Here is a 17554-nt window from a genome sequence, read left to right on the forward strand (position 1 = left end):
ACTGTGACCGACGGCACATAGTAAGTGCTTAATGAATACCGTAAAAAAAAGGAAAAAGAGAAGGAAAGGCAGGAAGGAGGCAGAATGGTTACGAGAGAGTTCCGGGGGCTTTGAGTAGAGTAATGAGGAGGGGAACGGGAAGGGCGTGGTGGGGTGAGGTCTTCTCCCTGTCTTCCGAGCGGTTCAGGGATGGCCAGTTTCCGGGGGGTCACCTTCTTTACGGGTCCTACACACACAAATCAGCACTGACATAATGCCTCCTTGGCTCCACTCCTTCCCCTCAGCCGGCCCTTCGTCCTGCCCTCGCCCCCGCTGGGCCTAGCCGGGGGAAGGAGGTCCATCCCCGTCCGGAACCTCCAGCAGCTTGAGCAGAACCGGGCCCAGGGTCCGGGGTCCGGCCGGGTATCCCTTTCAGGCTCCCGCTCCCGCTTTGCAGACATGCTCGGGACGAGGAAAAGGAAAAGGAGGGGGGAAAGGAGGGGGAGGAGGATAAAGAGGAGGAGGAGGTGAAGGAGGAGGAGGAGCGGAGGAGAGAAGGAAGAGGAGGAGGTGGAGGAGAAGGAGAGGAGGAGGAGCGGAGGAGAGAAGGAGGAAGTAGAGGAGGAGGAGGAGTGGAGGAGAAGGAGAGGGGGATTGGAGGAGAAGGAGAGGAGGATTGGAGGAGAAGGAGAGGAGGATTGGAGGCGAAGGAGAGGAGGAGGAGGGTAGGAGAGGAGAGGAGGAGGAGAGCAGAGGAGAGGAGAAGGAAGAAGTGGAGGAGGAGGAGGAGGTGGAGAAACAGGAGAGGAGGAGGAGGAGTGGAGAAGAGAAGGAGGAAGTAGAGGAGGAGGAGTGGAGGAGAAAGAGAGGAGGAGCAAAGGAGAGCACCTGTATATATGTATATATGGTTGTACATATTTATTACTCTATTTATTTATTTATTTATTTTACTTGTACATTTCTATCCTATTTATTTTATTTTGTTGGTATGTTTGGTTCTGTTCTCTGTCTCCCCCTTTTAGACTGTGAGCCCACTGTTGGGTAGGGACTGTCTCTATGTGTTGCCAATTTGTACTTCCCAAGCGCTTAGTACAGTGCTCTGCACATAGTAAGCGCTCAATAAATACGATTGATTGATTGATTGAGGAGGAGGAGGAAAGGAGCGGAGGAGAGAATAAGAAAGCATAGGAGGAGGAGGTGGAGGAGGAGGTGGTGGTGGAGGAGAAGGAGAGGAGGAAGAGGTAATAATAATAATGATGACATTTATTAAGCGCTTACTATGTGCAAAGCACTGTTCTAAGTGCTGAGCACTGTTCTAAGCGCTGAGCAGAGGAGGAGGAGGTGGAGGAGGAGCGGAGGAGAAGAGGAGGAGGAAGAGGTCGAGGAGGAGAGGAGGAGGAGGAGTGAAGGAGAAAGAGAAAGAGGAGGAGGTGGTAGAGGAGGAAGAGAGGAGGAGGAAGTAGAGGAGGAGGATGAGGTGGAGGAGTGGAGGAGGAATGGAGGAGAAGGAGAGAAGGGGCAGGGGAGAGGAGGAGGAGGAGGATGGGAGGAGGCGAAGGAGAAAGAGGAGGAGGTGGAGGAGGAGGTGGCAGGAGAGGAAGTAGAGAAGGAGGTAGAGGAGGAGAGGAACGGGAGGAGGAGGAGTAAGAGGTGGAGGAGGAGTGGAGGAGAGAAGGAGGAGAGAGAGGTGGAGGAGGAGAGAAGGAGAAGGAGTGGAGGAGAAGGAGAGGACGAGGAGGAGGAGGGGGGGAGGAGGAGAAGGAGAAAGGGGAGAAGGTGGTAGAGGAGGAGGAGAGGAGGAGGAGGGGAGGAGGAAGAAAAGGAGGAAAGGAGGAGGAAGTAGAGGAAGAGGAGGAGAGGAGGAGTGGAGGAGAAGAAGAGTAGTGGAGGAGAGGAGGAGGAGGATGGGAGGAGGAGGAGAAAGAGGAGGAGGTGGAGGAGGAGGTGGTAGGGGAGGAAGTAGAGGAGGAGGTGGAGAAGGAGTGGAGGAGAGGAGGAGGAGGAAGAGTTGGAGGAGGAGAGGAGGAGGAGGAGGAGGGGAGGAGAAGGAGAGGAGGAGGAGGGGAGGAGGAGAAGGAGAAAGAGGAGGAGGTGGAGGAGGAGGTGGTAGAGGAGGAGGAAGAAAAGGAGGAGAGGAGGAGGAAGAGGAGAGGAGAAGAGGAGGAGGAGCGGAGAAGAGGAGGCGGAGGGGAGGAGGAGGAAGAGGAGGAGGAGAAAGAGGAGGTGGAGGAGAGAGGATGGTGGCAAGTTGTATGTGGGAAGGGGGAAACGCCCGAGTGTGAGCGCATGTGTACTTGTCTATGTACTTTTGTGGATGTGTGTGAGCGCACGTGTATTTGTCTATGTACTTTTGTGGATGTGTGTGAGCGCACGTGTATTTGTCTATGTACTTTTGTGGATGTGTGTGAGTGCATGTGTATGTGTGCGTGTGTGTGTGGATGTGTGTGAGTGCACCCTTGGGTCCCCGCGGGGGCCGAACTGGCTCGTGGGTGAGGGGAACGAGCCCGGGAACCTTCTCCCTTTTATTCCCCCATCCCCACCCCCGAGGTTGCCCGCGGGCCCGCCGACGCCCCAGCTTTGTCCCGGGTTCCCAGCCCCGGGGCCGGGTGGAGAGCGCTATAAATCTACCTGCCGCCAACTGGGGAAGAATACAAGAGTCATGTGGCCCTGCTTTTCTGAAGCCAATCTTCAACCCAGACAAAGAGTCAGGGGCGGGAAAGGAGGCGAGGGACGCGGGGCTGGGAGCTTCCTTCCGCACCGTGCGGCGCTCTGAGCCAGATGGGATGCCAGCTTTGGAGAGGTGGAGGCAAGATCTGAAGCTGGAGGGAGTGGGGAGGGGGTTGAGGGTTGCTAAGATCTCCCTTCTAGTCTAACCGGGCAACGAGAGGCCCCGGGGAGAGGACCTTGAGAAAGGACTGGGCTCGTTTGGGGCAAGTAACGTGTCTACCGTTAGAGAAGCGGCGTGGCTCCGTAGAAAGAGCCCGGGCTCGGGAAACAAAGGTCATGGGTTCTAATCCTGGTCCCGCTGCTTGTCTGCTGTGTGACTTTGGACAAGTCACTTGACTTTTTATTTTATTTTGTTAGTATGTTTGGTTTTGTTCTCTGTCCCTCAATAAATATGATTGATTGATATACTTATACCTTCTTTCTCTTTCTCCCCTTCTCTCTCTCTCTCCCCTTCTCTCTGTCTCTCTCTGTCTCTCTCTCTGTCTCTCTCTCTCTCTCCTCAGTGGAAAGAGCCCAGGCTTTGGAGTCAGAGGTCAGGGATTCGAATCCCGGCTCCGCCAATTGTCAGCTGTGTGACTTTGGGCATGTCACTTCACTTCTCTGGGCCTCGGTTACCTCATCTGTAAATGGGGATTAAGACTGTGAGCCCCACGTGGGACAACCTGACCACCTTGTACCCTCCCCAGCGCTTAGAACAGTGCTTTGCATATTGTAAGCGCTTAACAAATGCTATTATTATTATTACCGACTCTGTTATATTTTATACTGTCCTCTCCCAAGAGCTTAGTACAGTGGGCTGCACACGGTAAGCGCTCAATCAGGACCATTGATTCATTCAATCGTATTTAATGAGCGCTTACTGTATGCACTGTACTAAACACTTGGGAAGTACAAGTCGGCAACATATAGAGACCCTACCCACCAACGGGCTCACAATCTAGAATGGGTTTCAAACAGGGTAGGGTTTCATCTCTGTGATCCTCTTTTTAATGATGGTGGTATTCGTTAAGCGCGTATTGTGTGTCATGCAGTGTTCTTTTATATGCCCAGAGACTGGGTAAGTTTTCAGGGACCCCCTCCTTCCCCGGCCCGAAAATCTCGGGACGGCTTTTTAGCCCAGAAACGTCGCTGTCCATCCGGCTCACCGCATTCCCTAAAAAAACCTTCTGGAAACACTCTCCCCATCTTGGAAGCGCGGGGCCGGTGTTGCCGTTCGGCTGCAGTCCCACCCCAGAGGCGGCTGCATTTCAAGGGAGAGAGTGGCTCGATATTCCCCAATGATTTGGGAGCTGAGAGGGGCTCGGGGATCGCAGAGGAGGGTCCCTGGGCTAGGATTTTCCCCGCTTTCTCCTCTCCCCCCAATAAGCCCCCATCCTACCCCCGCCGGCGACGAGTGGTCTTCCACCACGAGTTTGCTCGTTCGCTCACCGCAGCACCTGAAGTCACCCATTAATCTCTCGCTCCCAGATTACGTTCCCGGGAATTCAACAACACCTTCCTTCATTCCCTTGTTTGCCCTCCCCCTCCCCCGGCCGCTGATTCCTGCCATTCTCTCTGGGAGGGAAGGGAAGTTTAAAGGAGAGAGGGAAAGGAAAGGAAATCGATTCCCTCCAGAAACAAGATAGAACAAAGCGATTTCCACGTAGCGCCCTGACCTGCCTGGGTTGTGCATCGTGTCCAGCTTTCTAGACCCCTTGCCTCCAAAGAGGGCCACCCGAAAGAGCCCCTCTAACTTGGTGTTTGGGGGAATCTCAAAGTGCCGCGTAAGAGTAGACCCTGTCTACCTGACAGAGCATCAGAGCCCCCCTTTTGGTCGCTTCCAGAAGGAGAGGATGTGTGGGGGCTGACTCGAGTAGTTTTTTGTGACATCGTCCCGTCCCCTCCCACCCCCGCACGCCCCCCACCCCAATTCCCCATGCCCTCGATCCTGTCCCAACGCGAATTCTCCTCTATATCCTGTGCGGCTGTCTCCCCTTCTAATAATTATAATAACGGCATTTATTAAGCGCTTACTATGTGCAAAGCACTGTTCTAAGCGCTGGGGAGGTTACAAGGTGATCAGGTTGTCCCATGGGGGGCTCACAGTCTTAATCCCCATTTTACAGATGAGGTAAGTGAGGCCCAGAGAAGTTAAGTGACTTGCCCAAAGTCATACATCTGACAAGTGGCGGAGCTGGGATTTGAACCCATGACCTCTGTCTCCAAAACCCGGGCTCTTTCCACTCAGCCACGGTGCTTCTGTGTTTCCCGTGGTTGGGTAGGGACTGTTTCTATATTCATTCATTCATTCAATCGTATTTATTGAGCGCTTACTATGTGCAGAGCACTGTACTAAGCGCTTGGGAAGTACAAGTTGGCAACATATAGAGACGGTCCCTACCCAACAGCGGGTATATGTTGCCGATTTATACCTCCCAAGCGCTCAGTACAGTGCTCTGCACACAGTCAGCCCTCAATAAATACGGTTGAATTGAGCGAATGAATGAATCACCGACTCGCCCTTCTGGGAGCTCCGGTGGATCGAGTGGTAAACCAGGAGGTAAACTGAGAAACAGCGTGGCTGAGTGGAAAGAACACGGGCTTGGGAGCCAGAAGTCATCTGTCCTAATCCCGGCTCTGCCACTTGTCAGCTGTGGGACTTTGGGCAAGTCACTTCACTTCTCTGCGCCTCAGTTCCCTCACCTGGAAAATGGGGATTAAGAGCCCCACGTGGGACAACCTGATCACCTTGCATCCCCCCAGCGCTTAGAACAGTGCTTCGCACAGAGGAAGCGCTTGACAAATGCCATCATTATTATTATTGTTAGGAGGGGGCTACCTCCCCGGAATTTTCTTCATCTCGAGGATGGGGCTTCCGAGCGGGGCCTGGACTGGAGAGGACTCACCTACGCAGCCGGCCCTTGCATAAAAGCGCATCGCGCAGTAACGAGCACATTGCGCCTGGCTCTCCCCGCTGAAAAACCGATTCCTGCCTCCCTCTTGGCTGGCTAAGATCCTGGTTGGCAGCTAGTCCCTCCGCCACCCGCGACCCCAACTCTCTACCACCTTTCCCTGGTACAAGGCCCTGCGCCACGCTTCCCGAGTCCGGTCTCCACTGCAACTCGGATTCCTTCTCTGCGTTTATTGTCACAAGTCGCTCTCCGGTGCCAAAATACTCCTCTGTACAAAATATATACTTTTCTTTTAAGCTATGAACCTTAGCAATAAATACAAAAGTGGTAAAAAAGAATTCAATATAATTTACCGAGTCCGAGTCCCAAAATGCACTCCCGAAAGGCGAAATAAAAATCGAGACCTGATTAGCAAAGACGCACAAACCATCCTGTTCAGGAGCGAGAGAGGGTGGGTTCCGCTGTTCCCGAGGAGGAGGGGAGGGAGAGAGAGGGAGAAAGAGAGAGACAGAGAGAGAGAGAGAGACAGAGAGAGACAGAGAGAGACAGAGAGAAACAGAGAGCGAGAGTGAGACAGAGAGAGAGACAGAGAGAGCCAGGGACCCGCCCAGGCCCCGTCCCCCAGTTCAGCTCTGGCCGCGGAAAGTGCATTCGGAGAGATTTCTCCAGGGATTAAGGCAAAGAGGTGGCGGGAAAGGGCAGCCGGAGGAAGCGAAGGGGGAAGAGCAGCGGACCTTATGCGGGAATGGGAATGAGAATAGGCCCCGACTGTGGATGGGATGGACAGAAAGCGGATCCACCACGGGAGTAGGGGATGCGGGGGGATGGAGGGGGCGTGACAACAGAGACCTTCGATGTCTGTTTGGGGGGCGGGGGTGGGTGACTGGGGGGCGTGAGCAGGGGACGGGCGGTGGGCTTGACCACTCGGGGGTCATCATGGTCCCTTTAGCCCCGATGGGCCAGTTGAGCGGTCGCCTCTCCTTGGCACCCGGGGCCAACGCCAGGGCCGGAGCGTAGTGGCCTTGGCGTCCACTCTCCACAACTCCCAGGGGCCCAAGTCTTTGGACCCGAGGGTGAGGGTGTGGGGCTGTGTCTGGGGTGGACTTCCAGCCCCCTGCGCGCCCCCCTCCCCCCAAAAGACCCCTTTCACTCCAGGCTGGGGAAGGGGAGGGGAGCGGGGCGCAGAGCGGGCCCTGGCCCCTCCTCCAGGGAGGCGGCGGGGCTCATGCTGGAGGCGGGGGAGTAGAGAGACCCCCAGTCGGCCGGGGGGGAGACGCCCCCGGGGCTGCCCCTCTCCGAGGGGGGCGGCGGGGCGGGGGCCAGGCCCAGGAGGCTGTGGTCCGCCATTCGCAGGGTCTCGGTGAGCGCCCAGATGTAGTTGTGGGCGAAGCGCAGCGTCTCGATCTTGGTGAGCTTGGCGTCGTCGGGCAAAGAGGGCAGCACGCCGCGCAGAGCGTCCAGCGCCGAGTTGAGGTTGTGCATGCGGTTCCGCTCCCGGTCGTTGGCCTTCATGCGCCGGTTCCGCCTCTGTTTGCTGAGGACCAGCTCGCTCTTGGCCCGGCCGCGGCCCCCGCGCCGGACCCGGGGCCTCTTCGCCCCTTCCCGGGCGGCCCCCGGAGCCCCCTCCGGCTCCGAGCCGTCCAGGGCCCCCCGGCCGGGGCTCGACGAGGCGCAGGACGCTCCGGTCAGCTCGTCGTCCGAAGCCCCGGGGGACGGGGGCTCCCCGTCGCTGGACCCCCGGCCCGCCGCCCGAGCCTCCATCCCGGGCCGGAGGAGAGCCCCCGCGGGGCAGGGGAGGGGGCCGGGGACCCCCTCGCCCCCCACCCCGGATCCTGGGGTCTCCAGCCGGGAATCCGGGAGCTCCTTGCTTCCCTCCCCGGGGAGGAGGGAGAGCGTCGAGGCCGAGCCCCCCGCCCTCCCCTATCTCCAAAGTTTTACCTGAGCCCCCCGGGGGGCAGGGGGGGGGAAACACGGACGGGACCCCCGGGGGGAGGAGGAGGAGGCACTGATCAGGCTGGGCGACAGACACACGACTCTCCCCGGGTTTTCCTATATAGGGGCGCGTCCCGGGGGCGGGGGAGGGGGGCGGTTGCCCGGGTGTGGCCCCCCCCCGGCCACACTTTATCTTATCAGGACCGTCCCGGAGCGTGCCTGCCCCGGGGCTACCGGGCATTCAGGCCAATCAGGGCAGCGGGCCCGGCAGGCGAGCCACGCGAACTCCCCCCCCCCCTTCCCCTCCCCGCCCCCCCGCGGGGCACAGCTGGATCCCGGACAAAGGACCGGAGGGGGTGGGGGGGAAAACGGTTGGCCTGCTGCAGCCCCGTCTCCAGTTAGAGTCGCCCACGACCCGGCCTCGAGGTCCTCTCGGTTCATCAAAGAGCCTCTCCCCACGGATCCTAGTCCCCTCGTCCCGCCCCTCCCACCCCTCTTCCCTGCTTTTTTCTTCCATCTGTCCCGGGCCCCAGTTCATTCATTCAATCAATCAATCAATCGTATTTATTGAGCGCTTACTATGTGCAGAGCACTGGACTATAGGGACCGTCTCTATACGTGGCCAACTTGTACTTCCCAAGCGCTTAGTACAGTGCTCTGCACACAGTAAGCGCTCAATAAAGACGATTAAGCGCTTGGGAAGTACAAATCGGCAACGTATAGAGACCGTCCCTACCCAACAACGGGCTCCCAGGCTGAAAAAGAATAATGATGGCATGTGTTAAGCGCTGACTATGTGCCACGCACTGTTCCAAGCGCTAGCGGGGATGCAAGGTAACCATGTGGGGCTCACAGTCTTCATCCCCATTTTCCAGATGAGAGAACTGAGGCACAGAGAAATTAAGTGACTTGCCCAAAATCACACAGCTGACAGGTGGCGGAGTCGGGATTAGAATCCATGACCTCTGACTCCCAAACCCGGGCTCTGGGATGGAGTCCTCCCCACCACCTCCCCCCGGCTTCTCTGGGAGAGAAGGTGAGCGTCTTAAGGGCTTGCCCTCCTCCTCGGCCCCCTCCCCACTTCAGGGGTCCAGGGGATGAGGAAGAGACGGGGCCCGATAGATTTGTCCCCCTCCCTCACTGATCCTCTTCCCAGGTCCACTGGGCACGGCCGAGTATCATTACTACCCTAGGCTGGGCCAGGGAAAGCCCCCCTTCTCTCCCCTCTGCTTCCCACTCAGCCAGGCCGATTGAGGGTGAAGAGGGGGATCAGGAGAGGTCTGACCTCGGATTTATGCGCACCCCCGTTCCAATAAGCAGGCACCCCGACTCTCTGACCCGATAGGCCTCTGTGTGCTGAGACGTGGGGGAGACGGGGATGTGTGTGATAATAATTATTATGGTATTTGTTACGCTCTTACTATGTGCCAAGCACTGTTCCAGGCGCTAGGGTAGATGCCCTAAGGCCCCGGGAGACACTTTTTAAGGAGAGAAGCAGCCGGTTCTGGCGTGAAGATATCATCGCGACAGGCCTGGGAAGCCCCTCGAGTCTCAATCTCGTTCACCTCCTGCCTCCTAGCGGGCCAGCCCTGGTGGGGGGGGGGGGGGGGGGCTGTCCTGGCCTTATAGGAGAGTCCTTGTTCTTCTTCGGACCCCTCCTCAGGGCCCCACATCTGCCCCTCAGAAAATTCTGGCTGCCTCCCCCCCAACCTCCGCCCAAGCCCCCCGTTCCCCGCTTTCTCAGGGCAGTCCCTTGAATAGTTTGGCTGGGTTGGGGATTCGTTTTATTCTGCCTGAACCTCTCAGTAGGTGGAGAGGAGAGGAGAAAGAGAGAGAGAGAGAGAGAGAGAGAGAGAGAGAGAGAGAGAGAGAGAGAGAGAGAGAGAGAGAGAGAGAGAGAGAGAGAGAGAGAGAGAGAGAGAGAGAGAAGGGGGAGCACAGCAGGACAGACTGAGGGGGCGAGTTTGGGGGAGGCTCAGAGCCCATCACCTAAGTCGGCTGTGATTTAGGATCAAGCCAGAAATCAGAATCCAGGCCAAAGGGGAAATGGGGGTTTAGGGGGCGGTAGAAGGGACTGGGAGCCGGTCCCCAGCTCTGCCCTGCCCTCCCCAATTCCTGCACCACGTCAAAAGGGGTGGCGAAGGTGGTCGAGATAGGTACCAAGCACCGGCATCTCCGGGAAGGGATTCCAGTTCCCCATCCCTCCAAAGGGGACTCCGGGTTGCCCAATTCAACAGGACACCCCCGGTGAAGCGGGTCGGGCGTCCTAGAGGGTAGAGAGGAGGAGGAGGAGAGGAACAGGGTCTGCCCTGGGACCCTCCCCGCCCCCCGCCCGATGGTCCCCGAGGTCAGTCCCGACCCCCGCCGGCGGCTCCTTCGGTGCGCAAAAAGGAGCGGCGGCGCCAGACGCGCGCAGAGCGGAGCAAGGCGCAGGAGCGCTCCGACCGCGCCTCTCTCCCCGCCGCTCTAACCCGCAGAGGGGCGGCTCCTGAAAGAGGAGGGAGACCCCTTCCCCACGACCCCGGGGAGGACAGAACAAGGGGTCCATCGTGGCCCCCGGCCCGACCCCTGGACAGCCCAGTCTCTCCGGAGCGCAGATGCGCCCTCGCCAAACGCAGGAGCCAGCGGCGACTAAACCAGAGCGCGGTCGGTGGTGCTGAAACAGTTCCTTCCCCGGGAGCCGAGGGAGGGGGGACCCTCCGGCCTCTGGCTGGGCTCCCTGGGCCCCCCGACACCGGGTCCTCAAGACCCCTTTGCGCACAGGGGCTCCCGGGGGGGCGCAAGGAAAAGTCAGGGCCACTCGGGGCCTCCCGGGTGGCTCGGACGAGAAAGGAGGCGGGCAGGCCCCTGCCTCCTTGAGGGTCCCGAAGGGGGGGAAACTTTGCAGCGGAGGGTCGGGGGAGGGAAGAGTGGGGGGCTTTTGAGAGAGGCCCCGAGGGAGGCGGGCTCCAGGGAGAGCTGAATAGCTTCCGGACCTGGCAAAGAGGCGCGTTTCCTCTTTCTCTCTCCTTCGCCTCGCCACTAAGACAAAAAAATCTGGCGAGCGAGTCCCCCGAGCTGAGACTGGCCACTTCAAACAGCCCTTCAAACAAAAGGGGACGAGGAGAAGAAAGCCCCACCTGGCCCCAGTGTTTGCTAAAATAATAATAAATAGATTTCGTTTAATAAATAATTACAAGAGATTGTAAAGTGCGGGGCTTTGGAAAGCAGCACTCCTGGAGCTTCGCGGGGCCAGCCGTCACCTGCTCGCGAGCCGGACGAATTTATTGTTGTCAACCCGGGCCCGGTTCGTCCCTGATAAAGTCTCCCTCGTTTTCACAATGACTGTTTACTCATAGTTAGCACAATATTACCTTTGCCGTGATAAACCCCGGCCGGGGGGGGTGCCGGGGTCCGGCTCTACAGTCACACCTGTCTGGGGGAAGCTGGCCCTGAGAGGTTTGGCACCTTTCTCGACCTCCTCAGCCGGGGGCCTGCCAGCGTTTACATTGGCCCGATTGACGCTCATTTATAGCAGGTCGACTGCAAGGCCTATCTGTCTTCGTTTATTGAAAACATATGGTCGCCAGGGGCTCACCGGCCCCATATTTCATCTGCCGGGCGGTGGGGAGGTTTTGCAATCTGGATCTCCGAGCCGCGCCCCTCTCAACGGCTGCTGCTTGATTTCAGGAGCTGGGAGGGGGGTCGGGAGGCAGGGAGGAAGGCTCCCTCCTCCTCCCTTCTCCCCCCGGCCCTCCCCGGGGACGCAGGGGGTGCCTCGGAAGGTCTCCCCCTCCTCTTTCCCCCGGAGGGGCCCTGCGCGCTCCCATCGTCTCTCCCTCTCCCTCTTTCTCTCTTTTTCTCCTTTCTGGTCTTTCTTCGCTTGGCTAGGGGAGAGGACACCATATGCCAACCCGGAGAGGATGAGGCGCACGCGAGCGGCCGGATGGCACACAAAGCCCCAGGAGGGCCGGAGGGTGCTCTCCAAGGCGATGTGTGTGTGTGGGGGGAGGGGGCATTCTTTCTGCCCGCCCCTCCCACCCACCCCCTCCTTTCCCCGCTCTTTCAGCTCTCCGGAGACAAAGTCTCCATCTGATCTTCGCCTGCGGGGCCCGAGGAGACGGCGGGGAAAAGCGGTGAATGCGTGAAAAGGTGTTTTGCGCCCTGGGGCCACCTGTTACGGCGGCGCCTCTTCTCAGCCCCGGGGGGCGGGGGGGTGCAGACCCGCACTCGGGACAGGGGGGCAGGGGGGAGGGGAAAGGGACCGTGATTTGTGGCGACATATGTTGAGCGGATGCGTGTGTACTCTTCAGAGGGACGGATCCACACTCACACACACACACACAAACAGAGCGCGAGAAGGAACAGCTGCTTCCTCACCTTCCCCCAGAATATAATACCTGTGGCTCGCCCTTTCGAAAGGGACCAGGCCCGACGACGAAACGCTCCGCTTTGTGACTTTATTGTCGAGCTTAACAGAGGCCCGTCTGTTCCCAGGGCGCGCGAGGGCGCACACAAGACACACAATCACACACCCGTGCGCCCAGACGCACCCAGACACACACACACACATAGATCCCCAGACCCCCACAAGGACAGCCCCAGAAAATTTCGGCGGAGACACAGATGCCAGGCGGGTTGTGCCCATATGCTCGGCTTGGAGGAGGCCTGGCCAATTCAAACAGTCTCCGGAATGCCCCATCCCGTCTCCTCCCCTCCCACCGTCCCTTCCCGGAGGAAAGAGAATCCAAAGGGGTTTTCCTTGGCTGGGGAGTGGGATTAGGAGAGGGCTGCAGCCGAGCCTGGAGAGCCTGGCCTAGAAGCAGGGAGGATTGGTGGGGGCAGAGGGGCAGTTGGGGCGAAACTCCTGGACCTTTCCCGTTGTCCCCCGCCGTGCGTACGCCTTTAGACCCCTCTTCCTTGATTTTCTTTTATTAATAGTAATAATAATGATGACATTTATAATAATGGCATTTATTAAGCGCTTACTATGTGCAAAGCACTGTTCTAAGCGCTGGGGAGATTACATGGTGATCAGGTTGTCCTCCGGGGTGCTCCCAGTCTTCATCCCTATTTTACAGATGAGGGAACAAAGTCACACAGCTGACAAGTGGCGGAGCCGGGATTTGAACCCATGATCTCTGACTCCAAAGCCCGGGCTCTTTCCACTGAGCCACGCTGCTTCAGCGCTTACTGTGTGCAAAGCACTGTGGCGCCAGGAGGTTTGGATTTCCTTGGGAGCGTCAAGAGCCTGGGACCGTGTCTTCCACGCGTTCTGGAGGGGGGCGAGGAGCTCTCTTGTCCACCCTGCCTCAGTTTCCTCACTCCCTCTGGGGGTGGCCACCAAAGGCTGCCTGGCTGGAGTCCCGGACCTGGCATAAGGGGCGAAATCGTGGGGAGATCGAGGTTCCCCGTGGCAGCGCGCTTCTGCCGTTGGAAACAATAATAATGACATTTATTAAGTGCTTACTATGTGCAAAGCGCTGTTCTAAGCGCTGGGGAGGTGACAAGGGGATGAGCTTGTCACAAGGGGGGCTCACAGTTTTCATCCCCATTTTACAGATGAGGGAACTGAGGCACAGAGAAGTTAAGTGACTTGCCCAAAGTCACACAGCTGACAGTTGGCAGAGATGGGACTTGAACCCATGACCTCTGACTCCAAAGCCCGGGCTCTTTCCACTGAGCCACGCTGCTTCTCTAAAGCGTTTGAATCCAAGTCTGGGCGCGGGGTGGGGGGGCGAGGGTTGACCCTCGAGGAGCTTGGAGATAGCTGCTGCAGGACGGGAGCGGAGAGAACCTGGAGGGAATGGAAATAACCACTGGAAAGGCTTGGAGAGCCGGACAGCCTGGGAAGGAGGAAATTCGACCTCCCTGAGGGGGTACAGTTGAAGTTGCGGGCGGGGAATGTGTCCATTTATTATTGTCCTCTTCCAAGCGCTTATTGCAATGCTGTGCACACAATAAAGCGCTCAATAAATACGATGGAATGAATGAATGAACACGCTGCCCCATGGACTCCGCGGGGCCACAATGGGCTAAATCTCTCTGGGCCCTTTCCATCTTGGTTAAACCTGGTTTCCAAGACAGGGACTGGAGAGAGCAGAGGTTTGTTCCCTTCTGACAAACGGGGCCTCACGGGGGTCGTGGATGGGACCACTGGGGAATAGCTTTCTGGCCTTGGGGGTGCCAGAGACCCTCTCTTTTAGAGTGAGATGTTCCTGGTTATAACTTTGCCTCTTCACTTTCACCCCTTCCCCTGAACCGGGGCCACCTGGTTAGAACACTTGGGAGTGGATGCCTGTGATTTGTTGTGTGTGTATGTGATGTCTCCATAGTTGGAGTTGCAGCATTTGGTGTGGGAGAGATTTTGAAGTTAAGATGAAGCCAAAGAACCATCAAAATTCTAGGGTACCTTAAATGCCTGCTGTCTGTATGTGTACTCTGAACGTGTACATGGGCTTTGGATTTTTTTTTAAATATAAGTGCTGACTATGTGCCAAGCATTGTACCCTGCACTTACATCTTGAATGTAAAGATAGAGAGCGAGTCATTCATTATCCACGTTGGGAATGTGATGGAAATGTGATCTCATATGATCAACAGTTTTATCCACAGGTGAACATAGTAAGCACTTAACAGATACCAAGCTATTCTTAGTACTACTACTACTACTACTACTATTACTAATAATAATGATGATGGCATTTATTAAGCACTTCCTATGTGTCAAGCACTGTTCTAAGCACTGGGGAGGTTACAAGGTAATCAGGTTGTCCCACGGGGGGGCTCACATTTAATCCCCATTTCACAGGTGAGGGAACTGAGGCCCAAAGAAGTGAAGTGACTTGCCCAAAGTCACACAGCTGACAATTGGTGGAGCCGGGATTTGAACCCATGACCTCTGACTCCAAAGCCCGGGCTCTTTCCACTGAGTCACGCTGCTTGTCATTACTACTGCTACTACCACTACTACTGCTATTACTGCTATTATTTTGATTTGGCCCTGCAGAAGATACTTGACCAATGTGCTCTTTTCTATCCCCCAAGATAATGTCTGACTCTACCTCATTCTCCACACTCCCATCTCTAGCCTTTGGTCACTCTCTTTTTTTTCCTAATGGTATTAGTTAGACGTTTACTGTATTAAGTGCCGGGGTAGATACAAGCTAATGATGATGATGGTATTTGTTAAGCGTTTACTATGTGCAAAGCACTGTTCTAAGCACTGGGAGGATACAAGGTGATCAGGTTGTCCCATGTGGGGCTCACAGTCTTCATCCCCATTTTACAGATGAGGGAACTGAGGCACAGAGAAGTGAAGTGACTTGCCCATATCCCACATAGGGCTCACAGTCTTAACCTCCATTTTACAGATGAGGGAACTGAGGCCCAGAGAAGTGAAGTGACTTGCCCAGGGTCACAGCAGACGAGTGGCAGAGGCAGAATTAGAACCCAGGTCCTCTGAGTCCCTGGCCCCGTGCTCTATCCACTAGGCCACATTGCTTCTCGCTGCTCTTCCCCCAGAATGGTGCTCCCTTCTCTCCAAAGCTGACAGACCACAGTTCTCCCCATATTCCTCAAATCCCACCTCCTTCAAGTAGCCTTCCCTGATTAACTCCAGTTTCCAGAGTCTTATCATCATCATCACCATCATCATCAATCGTATTTATTGAGCGCTTACTATGTGCAGAGCACTGTACTAAGCGCTTGGGAAGTACAAAGTGGCAACATATAGAGACAGTCCCTACCCAACAGTGGGCTCACAGTCTAAAAGGGGGAGACAGAGAACAAAACCAAACATACTAACAAAATAAAATGAATAGAATAGATATGTACAAATAAAATAAATAAATAAATGAATGGAGTAATAAATATGTACAAACATATATACATATATACAGGTTATATACAAGGATAACGCCAAGTCTATGGGCTTGTGAGAAAGGGCAGGTGGTGGTGCTGTTGACAATAATGGGAAAGTCACTGGGAGGACAGGATTTGGGTGGAAAGATAAGGAGTTCTGTTTTGGACATGTTCAGTTTGAGGTGTTAGAGGGAGGGAGAGAGATAAGGGTTAGAGAAGTAGATTAGGACATTATCCACACAGAGATGGTAGTTGAAGCCACGGGGGAGAATTGAGTTCTCCAAGTGCATGGTTGAAGATGGAGAATAGAAAGGGACACAGAATTGAACCTTGAGGGACCCCTACCTTAGGAGGTGGGAGACAGAGGAGGACCCTGAGGAAGAGACTGAGAATGGGCAGCAAGACAGCCAGGAGGAGAATCAGGAGACAATGTCACTGAAGCCAGAGTTGGATAATGTGTTCAGGAGAACGGGGCAGTCAACAATGTTGAAGGTCGCTAACAGGTCGAGAAGGATTAGGATGGAATAGAGGCCATTGGATTTGTCAAGAAAGAAGTAATTATCCCAAAGAACCCCACTCCCATTGTTTAATTTTAATCAGTTCTTTCAATACCGGAGGGGTGGAGGGGCGTTAAGTCCGAGTGCAAGGGATCAAGGAAAGGAAGTGAAGACAGCAGCTGTAGACAACTCACTCGGTGAGTTTGGAGAGGAATGCACGAAATGTCCTAACAGTACTAAGTGCTAGGATAGATTCAAGATAATCAGGTCCCACATGGGGCTCACAGTCCAAATAGGAGGGAGCACAGGGATTGAATCCATGTTTTGCAGATGAGGAAACTGAGGCACAGCGAAGTTAAGTGATGTGCCCAAGGTCACACAGCAGTTACGTGCTGGAGCTGGGATTAGAACCCAGGGCCTCTGACTCCCATTCACCAGACCCACAGTCCCAGCCACACTGTGCTCCCACAAAAGCTGTCCTTTGTTGTGTTTTTGATCTGCTGCTTTCACATGTGCCTTTTGGACTCTCATTCATTCAGTCATATTTATTGAGCGCTTACTGTGTGCAGAGCACTGTACTGTGTGCAGAGTCTTATCAATGCAACAGACGCCTTTAGTCTCATGTTCTTATTTGTACCTATCCTCAGCATTTGGGGCTATTGTATACACGGTTATTTATTCCCTGTAAACATTTTGCAACTCTCTCCCCCATTGAAGTATAAGTTCCCCGTGGGCAGGGAATGAGTCAAGGTTTAGTACAGTGCATTGCAGGTGCTCAATAAAAGCTGCTGCTGCTCCTCCTATTACTCTTCCTCCTCTTACTTCTACTACTACTACTACTACTACTACTTGGAGAGCAGCCCGGCTGTGTGGAAAGAGCACGGGCTGGAGAGTCAGACGATCTGGGTTCTAATCCTGAGTCTGCCAGTGTGACCTTGAGAAAATCCCTTAACTTCTCTTGGCCTCATTTTTCTCATCTGTAAAATGGGAATTCAATGCCTGATCTCCCACTGCTTAGGCTGTGAACCACATAGGATAGGGACTGTTTCTGACCTGATTAACTTGTATCTAAGCAGAGCCATACCCATTCCATTCCTAGCTTGGCCAGTGGCTAGTGAGTGGAAGACAATCTGCTACAAGCCAGAACTCACCTGTGCTGGGCAGAACGATTGTAGATGGAAGTGGGGCATTTCTGGGAGAGATGTGTCCATGGCATTGCTATGGGCTGGACACGATTCAGCAGCATAAGACAACAACAACAACAACCCATCACTTAGAACATGCTTGACACGTAGTAAGTGCTTAAAAAATACTATTCTTACTATACTGCTGCTACTACTACTATTACTACTACTTGCAGCCTCATGTACAAGCACAGAATCACTTCTGAAGTCTAGGCTCATAGTCCTGGAGTGGCTCTCAAGAGGGCATTTTCTGGTTGCCTGGTAAGGGAAGGGAGAGATTGGTCATTTTATTCAATCCATCGTATTTATTGAGCGCTTACTGTGTGCAGAGCACTGTACTAAGCGCTTGGGAAGGACAAGTTGGGAACATATAGAGACGGTCCCTACCCAACAGTGGGCTCACAGTCAAGATCCCGGGGCTGGTCACTGTGAGCTGGATAGCGACAGAGAAACAAGAATTAGGTCCTTCACCGTGGATGAGCAAAAGGAAACTTCCAATTTT

Source organism: Tachyglossus aculeatus, chromosome 3 (assembly GCF_015852505.1).
Source record: "Tachyglossus aculeatus isolate mTacAcu1 chromosome 3, mTacAcu1.pri, whole genome shotgun sequence".
Classification (NCBI taxonomy): Eukaryota; Metazoa; Chordata; class Mammalia; order Monotremata; family Tachyglossidae; genus Tachyglossus; species Tachyglossus aculeatus.